Here is an 11,288-nt window from a genome sequence, read left to right as displayed (position 1 = left end):
GATTTGGCAACAAGTCCAGAAATATTACACCAAAAGCACAGGCAACAACAGTAATTCAAGCTTCACATATGTAAATGTTTAAATTACTATATCATATTTCTATATTAAATTTTTTACTAATATATAATATCCTTCTTTGCCCTCTGAACTTTTTTGAAGTTAGGCCTATTTTGTCTAACATTAGTGTAGCTGCTTCAGCTCTCTTTTAGTTACTATGTGCATGAAATATCTTTTTCTATCATTTCATTTTCAACCTACTCGTGTATTTGGAGGTAAAGTAAGTCTCTTGTAGTCAACATATAATTAGATCATCTCGTTGAAGGAGGGGGGTCATTGTGCCCGTCTTTGTCTTTGTATTAGGGGGTTTAATCCATTTGCATTTTTAAATAATTACTGTTAAGGAGAAACTTCTGCCATTTTGCTATATGTTTACTATTTGCCATATAGCTTTTTGTTCTTCATTTATTATTGTCTTCTCTTGTGATTACTTAATTTTTTGTAGTGAACTGTTTTGGTTTTCAGTATTTTCTTTGTGGTTACCATGGGGCTCACCTTTAACATCCTGAAGTTATAACAATCTAATTGGACTTTAGACGAATTTAACTTCAATAACATACAAAATTCTGTGCCTAGAGCTCTTTCCATATCCTCCACTAGCTCTTAGAGCATTTTTAAAACAGCTGTTTTAAAGTCTTTGTCTAGTAAGTCTGATGTCTGGGCTTCCTCAGGTACATTTTTGTCAACTTACGTTTTTCCCTTGAGTGGACCATACTTTCCTGTTTCTTTGTGATTTCTTTTTTGGTGTAAACTGCAAGTTTGAATCTTATAATGTAATAACTATGGCAATTAGATTCTCCTCCTTCGGATTTTGCTTTTCTTCTGATTCTTGTAGCATGGCTCTATGCCTGGGTCAGCTTAAAGTAAAAGCTTAAGTTTTCATTAGGTTTTTACTGCATCTGTGTCTTTTTCTGGGCATAAGAAGTTACTTTCTAATGCTTTCTGTATGCAGAGCTGCCTCTGATTGTCCAAAGAACACGCTCAGACCTTTCAATATCCTGGAAAACACTTCAGCCCATGGAGGTTAGAACAATGGCATCCAGCCTCCATGCCCATACCTCAACCATTAAAGCAACAATTCAAAACCACAAAACAAACCCCCAATATTTGGGGAACAAAGTCCTTATTACCTACTGTGGATAACACAAGCAGCACTAAAACCACAAGTTGCCATTCCTCAGCAGCTGCTACAGGGTTGGGAATGGAAAGAGAATAGGTAGCTGCCACTGTACTGTTGGTAAAAAGTGACCAACATTGCTGCAATTTACCAGCCAAGGTCTTCACCCAGAAGTTGCAAACATTCAAATAAACTCTAGAGGTCCAAAAACACTTACCTCTTACAGTTTCTGCTGCATGATTGTTGTCCAGGTGGAGAGACAGATTCCTGGCACATCCTACTCCACCACCTTCCCTGATACCATCCTTAAAGGTAAATTTACATCACTAAATACCTATATTAGAAAAAAAGCCTCAAATATCCTTCATGACCTTTAGTGTAAAATTATAACAAAAAAATTTTGGCAAGCATGTTCAACAATATATTAAAAAGACAATACATCATAATCCATCAGTGTTTTAACATTCAAGAATCAATCTATTTAATTCACCATATTTATAAACCAAAAACTAAAAATCATATGATGATCTCCATTGGAACAGAAAAATATTTGTTAAAATTCAACATCAATTCCTGAAATAAATTCTTGAAACACTAGGATTAGAAGAAACTTGATATAATATACCTATTTTTAAAAGACCATAGCTCACATCATTGAATATTTTACACCTAAAGATCAAGAACAAGGCAAAGACTTCTACTCTCACTACTTCTATTCGACATTCTATAAACAGTTTCATCTAGTTTAATCAGGAAAAAAAACAACAACAAACAAAAGGCTCCAGATTGGAAAGAACAAAAACAAAACTGTCTTTATTTGCAATCACATAATCATCTATGTAGAAAATCTGATGATATCTAAAAGAAACTGACTACAACTAATATATGACTGTAGTAAAGCTTCAGGATACAAGATCAACATAGAAAAATTAATTCTGTTTCTACAAAACAGTAAGGAATAATTAGAAATAGAAAAAAATGAAATACCTTTTATAATAGCATTAAAAGTATTAAAATACTTGGGTAATAGTTGACAAAGATACGCAAGGTCTGTACACTAAAAAGTACAGAACACATTCCCATTGTGACTGAGGATAGTGAAAAGAAAAATAACTACAGAACATTGATGAGAAAGAAAGAAGTTCTAAATCAATGGAGAGTTATACCTTGTCTGTGGATCAGAAGGCCCAATATTGTTAATCTGTGAATTACTCCTAAATTTATCTATACATTCAATGAAATGCCAATTAAAATTTCAAAATTCTAGTAGGTTTTTGTTGAAATTGATAAACTTACTCAAAAATTCCTACAGAAATGCAAAAGATCTAAAATAGACAGGACAATAGCCAAAACAATAGCCTGGAGTTTTCTTGAGGTTTTTAATCACAAATTTCTTTGTTAGATGTAGAGCTATTTGGGTTAACTATTTCTTTTTGGGTAAGCACTGCTAGTTTGTGTCTTTCAAGAAATATGTCCATTTCATCGAAGTGGTCAAATTTAGTATCTGTAGAATCAACTCTTTCACACCTGATACTGGTAGTTTTATGTCTACTCCATTTTTTCCTAGTGTAGTATGTGTATAAAGATAGACAAATAGATCAGTAAGACAGAATAAAGAGCCCAGAAATAGATCCACAGATATGTGTACAATTAACTTTTGACAAAAGTACAAAGGCAAGTCAAGAAAGTTAGGAAAGCCCAGCCTTTTCAATAAATGGTGCTGGAATCATTATATATTCATAAGCAAAAAAGAACAAGAACTTCAATATGTATTTCAAAACATACACACAAGTAAATTCAAGATGGATCATAGATTTAAAATGTAAAACCTAAAGCTTCTAGGTTTTGTAAACCAAAATGTAAAACAAAACTTCTAGACAAAACCATAGAAGAATATCTTTGTGGCACAGAGTTAGGCAATGATTTCTTATCTAGAACAAAAAGAAGAGTATACACAAAAGAAAAGTTGATAAATTGGACTTCATCTAAATATAAAAACATCTGTGTATTATTTATTTATTCTCTAGACAGGGTCTTACTGTGTCACCCAGGCTGGAGTGCAGTGGCACAATCACGGTCACTGCAGCCTTTAACTCCTGGGCTCAAGCGATCCTCTCAGCTCAGCTTCCCAAGTAGCTGGGACCACAAGTGTACAGCAACACACCCAGATAATTTTTGTATTTTTATAGAGATGGGATCTTGCCATATTTCCCAGATTGATTTCAAACTCTTGGGCTCAAGTGATCTGCTCACGTTGGCCTCCCAAAGTGCTGGGATTACAGGTGTGAGCCACTGTGCCCAGTCAACATCTGTGTATTAATCACAACTTATATTTTGTATATTTTATAATGTGTTGACATTTTGGGGAGGATCTTGCTGCCTAGGGAAAGATTGCCCCTGCAAGGGCTAGTTCATTCCCAGAGAGAGTAAACAATTTGTTGGTAAGCCTACCTTTCATATATTATTAAATAACTAACCAATCCAGAGTTCATATCCCCAATCACCTCCTTTATCTAATTCTCACACACCAAGTCAGTATTTCCCCTGCCCTAAATCAACCCAGGGCAAGGTACCAAACAACTAGGGACAACCCTGTACCCTAAAGGCTGCTGGAGCTGATCGTAAGTTTTTTCCCCTGCCCTACTTTGCCTTTCCAATAGAGACCCCAATAAGTTCTGTGACCTGTGCCTTCCCCTTGCTTCTTTCTGCCTCCTAACTGACACTGCTGCTACACCTGTGGCCAGTATTTTATGCTGTGCCTATCATTTCTAAGGAAACTATGAGTAACATTAAACTTTTCTCTCAATGGCATTGACCTATCTGTGTTGTCACTCAATAATCTCTATAAATTAAGACCCAAGAACAAATCAATCTGCTCCTCAAAAGACCCTGCCAAGAAAATAAAAACAGCAAACACAGATAGCAAGCAATTATCCGCAAAGCATATATCTGATGAAGGATGCATATAGAATACACACACACACACACACACACACACACACACACTTATTTACCTCACTGAAGGAGGTTAGCGGGAGGTACTACCCTAACAAACCTGAAAATAGGTGAACTCCACAACATCAAAGGCAGAACAAATTGTATGTAAGTACTATACCCTAGTTGATAAAGTTGTTTCCCACAAGGTATAACTTAACAATCATGATACCACTATACACCTATACTAGAACTGAAATATATATATAATATTCTTAAACCTCTCCATTCCCAATAAGAAAACCACAACTCAATATAATAACAGACAAACTATTTGAATAGACACTTCACCAAAGAAGATATGTGAAGGACAAATAAAGAACGAAAATATGCTCAGTATTTTTAGTGACCAGGAAAGTGCAAATTAAAACCACAAAAGGATACCCACTGGAATAGCTAAAATTAAAAGGACTAATCATACCAAGTGTTGGCGAAGACTCAGAAGAATGGAACTCTCCTTCACTGCTGGTGAGAATGTAAAATGATGCAACCACTCTGGATAATATTTTGGCAGTTTCTTTAAAGTTTAACTGTTCATTTATTGCATGACCCAATCATTCTAAGAATATTAATATGAAATTAAAAATACACATCCATATAAAAACTTGTATACAAATATGCAAATCATCTTTGTCATACCCAAAATTTGAAACAACCTAAATGAATAGTAATAGATGAATGGATAGACAAGTTATAGTATACCATGCAATGTAAAACTATGCAGCTATAAAAATGAACTATTGATAACACAACATGAATAAATCTGAAAATATTTATACTGAACAAAGAAGGGAAATAAAAGGAATGCTCAATGTATACTTTTATTTACTTAAAAAAAACTCTAGAAAATGCAAACTAATGTATAGTGACAAAAAAGATCAATGACTGTCTGGGAGGTGGGATAGGAAAGGGATTTTCAAGAAAAATGAGAAAAGTGTTTGGAGTGATGGGTTTAGTGGCATAAACATATGTCAAAGTTTACCAAATTTTATACTTTTAATATGTAAAGTTTATTGTCTATATTTTTAAAAAATGGAACAGTCTATACAAATCTAGATTTTTGGCTTCTTTTGAAAAACTTACAAAATTTAGAAACACTGGACCCAAGTTCCTGCGTCAAAACAATTAGCTACAGCCAAGTGGCAGCTAGACATATACTTTGAGTAGCCACAGACCCAGTCACTCTGTTTTTCTCATACATATCCATTTTCTTAATTTATTCTCTTCTTGGTCTCCATAACCCTCAAGTGTTTGATCCCTGAACCATCTCTGTACTCTCCCCTTCATGAAAGGGAACCAGAAACTTTCCAGCAAAGTCAAAGATTTTCATTTTAAATCTCCTGGGTCAATTAAAAAAGTAATATTCATCTCATTTATTGTTAATAAGAATGTAAAATAGTACAGCCACTTTGGAAGGCAGTTTGGCACTTTCTAATTATAAGATGTAGCAATCATGCTTCTAGGTATTCACCCAACTGATTTGAAAACTCATGCCTACACAAAAAACTGCAAGGGAATGCTTGTAGTAACTTTACTCATAATTGCCCAAAACAGGAAGCAACTAAGATATGCTTAAATAGCTGAATGGATAAACAAAGTGGTACATTCATACACTGGGATATTACTTAGTGATTTTTGAAGAACTACCAAGCTGCCAAAAGACATGGAGAAATTTCAAATGCATTCATTGCTAAATGAAAAATGTCAGTCTGAAAAGCCTATATGCTATGTGATTCCAACTATATGACATTCTGGTAAAGGCAAAACTATAAACACAGTAAAAATATCAGTGTTGGCCAGGATCTGGGGGAAGGAGAGAGAGTTGAGTAGGTAAACCCCAAGGAATTTTTTAGGGTGGCAACATTATTCTTTATGATACTGTAATGGTAAATACATTATTATACTATGCATTTGTCAAAACCCACAGAGCTTCATAAGCACAAAGAGCAAGCCTTAATGCATGCACTGTTTTCAAAAATCATTTAGGAGTTTGAAGAATATCAAGATGAAATGCAGAATATGGCAAAATAATCTAATTGTATTACAAATGTATAAAACCACCTCCCTGAAGGGGGTTGGGGAGAGATACTAACCTAACAAACCTGAAAATGGGTGGACTCCGTAACATCAAAGCCAAAACAAATTGTACAAAAGCACTATACTCTAATTGATAAAGTTGTTTCCCACAGGGTATAATTTAACAATCATGATACCACTGTACAAACATACTAGAACTGAACAAGTAAATAAATGGATCACAAATGGTGGGAGCCAGATTCTCACTGTTGGAGTTGGAGGTTGCAATTAAACAAGCGGAGGAGGCTAGACTGATCCATCTGGAAATGGATTTGAGCTGGAGCTATCAGTATGAAGTTATGTTTGGATTTCTATAGACAAGGCAGTTATATTCAGATCTATTGGGTATGTGTTTATAATGAGTTACTACACACATACATTTTCTTGCTCTGTCAGTTGACAAGGCTCAAAAGCCTTGTAACAGTGAACCCCAGAAACAATGAACACACTTAGCAACCAGATCTTTTTCTGGACAACCACTTCCTACCTGCCCCTGGCCCTCCGTTTCTTCCTCCTAAACCTTGGCAATCATGTATTTCAATTCTTTAAGTTCTCAGATAATGAAAATAGGGGCACAAAAAGGTGGCATTAGTTTTCCAAAGTCACAGAGCCAACTGATAATAGGACCAACAATGGAACTCCCCGATATTATTGCAATGACTTTTACTTACAGGGTAATTCCCCTATTGTGGGGTGCATGTTTGTTGTATTTTGTATAACAAAACAAACAAAAAAAGGACCATTTGGGACCAGCTCCTTCCCTTAAATATTCTCCAACACCTTTCTTAGGACTAGGAGTGCTGGAGATAAATTTGCCCCAGTTCTTTTTTGGATTCACTTTAATAAAAACTGCTCATCTTCTCAACCTCACAAGATTTTCTTTGACAGGTGTTGCATCTTCTTATGAGCATAAATGTCCTTCCAAAAGAAGACTTAAATGGATTAAAGTTTGTTAACATGAAGCTTTTTAAAAACGAGCAAACAGAACAGAGGACATTTCGACTTGGCCCAAAATCAAAGAAACTGATGGACTGATGCGCTTATCTACTTTTTTTTTAATTTCATTATGTAACAAGGGAAAAATCATCTCAAATTTTCCTGGCCCTCACCCTTCCTGCTTCTCTTTGCTTTCTTTATAGTTAAGCAAAGGCACTCAAAAAATTGGCTCTTTAAAATGTCTTTAGAAAAAGTGCCCAGTTGTAAGGTAGGTAATGCGCTTTCCTTTCTGCTTACGCTGGAGCTTTGCAGACATTAACACTCAAATTTCTTACAAGTTGGCACTGTCTTAATTATTCCCCCTTTGTTTTGTTTGATTGGAAGTAATTACAATAATTCGCAATTACCCATTAAATCACCTTTTTTCCAACAGCAGCACTGTCCTCTCTGTTCCACATGTTCTTAATGTAACTTGAGAATAATGTTTTTTTTCCAAGGTCTTGCATCAATCGGGGCCCTATTTTATCCCATCTAATTTCTAACTTTCCTCCAGCATACCTTCCAGTTCACCTGAGCTAAAATTTCTTCCTTTCTACCCCCACCCCTCTCGCACCCTGTCTCATCTGTCTCATAAACACACGTGCACACCATACACAGGTACACGTGTGTACCTTTGTACAAACATGCATACACACACATGCATACATACATAGGTACACACATGTACCCTTGTACCTTGCTGACAATTGCATTCCCAGCTCAGATGCTTCCACCCCTTTGTCTATGCAAACTCTACTCATCTTCCAAGCCTTGCAAAGTTACCTTGTTTCCAAAAACATTCCCTAATTTGCAAGATACTCTGCTAGGCACAGTTAAAGAAAAAAGATTAATTCTACATAGCCTCTATCCTCAAGGAGCTGGTAATGCTTATTGGTTCCTTCTCAAAGATACTAGGACATTTCATCTCACCACAAGTGCTTGATTATATAAAGAACATCTTGCTATTTTCTATCTCAACCATGGATTGTTAGAACATAAATCATACATTATTCTCCATTTTGCTTTGCTATTCCAATTTAGAGGAGGAGTGGCTGACAGGGGAAAGAAGACATGAACACAGTGAAGGGCTCGGGTAATAATTTCAGTAGCCTTCAATTCTGGGCCTAGGCCCAAGAGAATAACCAGGACTCTAAGTCACCTAGGGAAAGAATATGTATCAAGGCCCATGTACCATATGGTTAAATATTTAAAAGTATAGATCAAGCTAACAAATAAAATATGCTCTCTCCTCTTATCTTGATGAATATTCCCTCACAACAATAAAATTGAAAAGCGTGTGTAAAGCTAGGGTTTTACATAACTAAAAATCAAAAAATATCAACAATCCAAGGGGACTCCCTCTCCAAGGGAACATGCAGTACCCCTCTCGGGAAAGTACTAACTTAGAATAGAATCTAGCATGTCTAAGGTCTTTGGGGAACAGGGGATGCTTATTTCCTCTGCCTTCCTTGGCTGCCTACATGGACACCTAAGTCTCTTCCCTTCAGGATAGATTGTCCTCTCATGCACATGCTGAAGAGTTGCCTTTCTTGACATAGGCCAGAGGCTCTGATGTGCAGTAGGTTTCTTTAGTCATCAACTATGACCTTCCCATCAATAGGGAAAAGTATATCCACAGAATCAGTCGAGGTGGACAGTTTGGCCATAAGGGTGTGGCTATTAACATGGTGAAAGAAGAAGACAAGAGAACTCTTCAAGACATTGAGACTTTCTACAACACCTCCACTGGGAAGATGCCCCTCAATGTTGCTGACCTCATCTGAGGGGCTGTCCTGCTACCTAGCCCCAGCCAGGGTTCAATCTTAGGGGGCTGAGGAGCAGCAGGAGAGGGGAAGGAAGCGAGACAAGAAGTGGACATCTTTTTTTCTTTGAATAAATATCACTTTTTGAGGCAAAAGAAATACATATATATGTGTATATATATATCTCAACAATGACTAAATATAATTATTATTGTCTTTTCCTAATGTTCTGTTGCTGGGCTAATAGCAGTGTGTAGATCAGTAATAAAAGCAAACATAGTTCATAATTACTACTTATTTATTTCATAAACTTTATTTTCCTTGCCTTCATTTCAGCAAAATCACTGTTATCATTGAGATTTTCATGTTTCATATTCTATTGATAGTAATGAGATTTTAAAATATATTTGTATCAAAGTTTACAAAATTTCAATATATTTTCAACAAATAGTAAATTTCAAAAAATAAAAAGTTTATTTTTATAATATGTTTCAAAAAGGTATTTTTTCCAAAGCACACAAAGTAATCCATTAAAATTAAAAGACAAAAAAAGTAATTTAAAATATCAAGTTTAAATCAAAATTATTTAAGTAAAGCTGAATTTTATTTAACTTTTTTTACTTAATTATATCTTACTATGTACTTTATAAAAATAAATTTATTCCCAATTCAATGTCCATCTACTTGCCAATGAAGAATTAGTATTACATTTCACAATGTTACATCTGGATCCACACATACACAAATCGAAGAGTATTTTTGTTTAAAATTGAAAATGTTCTTAAGCTGTTAGAAGCAACTGTAGCAAATATTATGTCAATCCGTGAATAACTCTGAAACCACAATTAAAACCTGAAGAGAAACAAGAAATGGATACCGGGTACTACTGGAAAATTATACTTCATTATGTAAGAATCTATTGTATTCATGCAATCTAAGAAAATGATTTGACAAATTAATTTCAAATGTTTTACATTTACATAAGTGCTGCCACCTTTCACATCCTCACCACTTGTCTAACCAGTGTCCTCTCATGTCCTTAGTGACACCACCCACAAACCTTCTCAGCATTTAAAAACAATTCTCTTCAGTTTTGAGACAAGACATAAGGCAAGAGTAGTGAAGAAAGATTTCCCTGGAATGATGAGAACTAACGTTTAAATTACATCTCATGCCCAGCACTGAGCACCAACTATCAAGGGACAGAGGCATTCAGGTGCTCTTTAACAATATGTTTTATGTATTTTTATTTTATTTATTTATTTATTTATTTATTTATTTATTTATTTGAGACAGACTCACGCTCTCTTGCCCAGGCTGGAATGCCATGGTACGATCTCAGCTCACTGCAACCTCCGCCTCCCAGGTCCAATCCATTCTCCTGCCTCAGTCTCCTTAGTAGCTGGGATTACAGGTGTGAGCCACCACATCTGGCTAATTTTTGTATTTTTAGTAGAGATGGGTTTTCCCCATGTTGGCCAGGCTGGTCTTGAACTCCTGGCCTCAGGTGATCCACCCACCTCAGCCTCCCAAAGTGCTGGGATTACAGGCATGAGCACCGCGCCAGGCCAACAATTTTTTGTTTGTATGCCGTGTCCAGGACTAATAGCAATATTTTATGTCTGACAGCCTACAAAAATTAAGAAATGAAAAAAGTCCATGAAAAAGAACATAATACAATACAAAAGGGATACATTCAGAATGTCAGAAAGAGTTCTTGATACAAAATGATGACTATAGTTGATAACAATGTATTGTATTCTTGAAAATTGCTAAGAGAATAGATTTCAAGTGTTCTCACCAAAAAAAAGTATATATACGAAGTAATTCCTATGTTAGCTCGATGTAGCCATCCACAACATATACATATATTTTAAAATAGGTTGTACACAATTAATATATATGATTTTTGTCAATTTAAAAAGTAAACAATAAACAGTATTTTGTTACACAAAAAAAGTGTTCTTGAAAATTAAAAATACAATAGCAAAAATTTAAATCCAACAGAAGTGTTTGAAAATAATGTTGAGGAAATATCCCAGGAAGTAGAAAAAAGAGAGAAAGAAAGTTTGTGAAGTAAGTAAGGAAACTAGAGGATCAATCCAGGATATATAGCAGCCAACTAACAGGAGTTCTAGAAAAGAAAAAGAGGGAAAATAAAGAGTAACAATTCTATTATAATTTCAGTACTACCTTCAAGAACTGAAAAATATGAGTTTCCAGATCGGAAGGGGTCACTGAAAAAACAGTGCAATCGATGAAAAAATATTCTGTATAATGGTCCATCGTGTGGTATTTGTAAATAC

At 35.2% G+C, this 11,288-nt stretch overlaps 1 non-coding gene across 1 annotated transcript; it reads left to right on the top strand.

Moving 5' to 3' along the window:
- Positions 1–8,563: 8,563 nt before the first annotated feature.
- Positions 8,564–8,704, top strand: LOC112630867. Its single transcript, XR_003120995.1, has one exon. It is a non-coding gene; the product is annotated as a small nucleolar RNA SNORA67 (small nucleolar RNA).
- Positions 8,705–11,288: the final 2,584 nt, after the last annotated feature.

The sequence above is a fragment of the Theropithecus gelada genome, chromosome 8 (assembly GCF_003255815.1).
Source record: "Theropithecus gelada isolate Dixy chromosome 8, Tgel_1.0, whole genome shotgun sequence".
Lineage (NCBI taxonomy): Eukaryota > Metazoa > Chordata > Mammalia > Primates > Cercopithecidae > Theropithecus > Theropithecus gelada.
The sequence above is the reverse complement of the archived record's forward strand: the minus strand, read 5'-3'. Positions and strand labels throughout refer to the sequence as shown.